At 42.9% G+C, this 816-nt stretch overlaps 1 non-coding gene across 1 annotated transcript; it reads right to left on the bottom strand.

Moving 5' to 3' along the window:
* Positions 1 to 744: 744 nt before the first annotated feature.
* Positions 745 to 816, bottom strand: trnap-agg. The gene has a single exon. It is a non-coding gene; the product is annotated as a tRNA-Pro (tRNA).

Below are 816 nucleotides of genomic sequence, written 5' to 3'. Positions count from 1 at the left end.
GGTAACAACACAGTCTGTGATTGGCTAACAACATTTAGATCTGTATACAGCGGGATAAGATATTATACCATGCCATGAGGTGTTGAGGGAAAGACAGATTATCTATAGATTGGATATAATATTTTCTAGGCCATTAGGGATAACAGGAAATACACAAGCCGTAGGCTACATCGGAATGTCTGCTTTCAGGGAACATTTTTAAGTTTCTTACATTTATGGTTGCGATTTAATTAATATAAATATAAACTATGCACATTTTAACTTTCATTAACACGCGATGCAGGCGTTAGTTCGTAAGTCGTTGGTATCATGTCATTTCAGGTGGTAGGGTTGCCTAGGCTTATATATGTCCCTTATCACCCCCCATAGAGTAGGGTTGATCCGAGCGTTCTGCCATTACAACTGCAGTCAAGCACCCAAGCTAACTCGCTAACGTTGGCTAGCTTGCTAACTACTTCCAGACACAAATGAGAGAACATCTCACTCTGACCATTTTACTCGCCCTAGCAGAGCTGGTTAGGCTGTTTTCATGTCATCTAGAGCGTTGGTGACTGTAACTGTGCTGCTGGCAACAATTTAATTACGCTTTTTTGCCGACGTTTACTGACACCGGCCAATTTCAACGGGTGTTGTGTGTTCGTACAATCATAAATTATCTTGCGCTTTTGGTACACTGAGACGAGAGCGCTCTGAAATCGGAGTAGAAACCAGAATATATTTACGAACGTATCCTTTGAAAAAGGAGGGCTCGTCCGGGATTTGAACCCGGGACCTCTCGCACCCTAAGCGAGAATCATACCCCTAGACCAACGAGCC

Source organism: Salvelinus namaycush, chromosome 11 (genome assembly GCF_016432855.1).
Source record: "Salvelinus namaycush isolate Seneca chromosome 11, SaNama_1.0, whole genome shotgun sequence".
Classification (NCBI taxonomy): Eukaryota; Metazoa; Chordata; class Actinopteri; order Salmoniformes; family Salmonidae; genus Salvelinus; species Salvelinus namaycush.
Note: the sequence above shows the minus strand (reverse complement) of the source record. Positions and strands in the feature narration are given on the sequence as shown.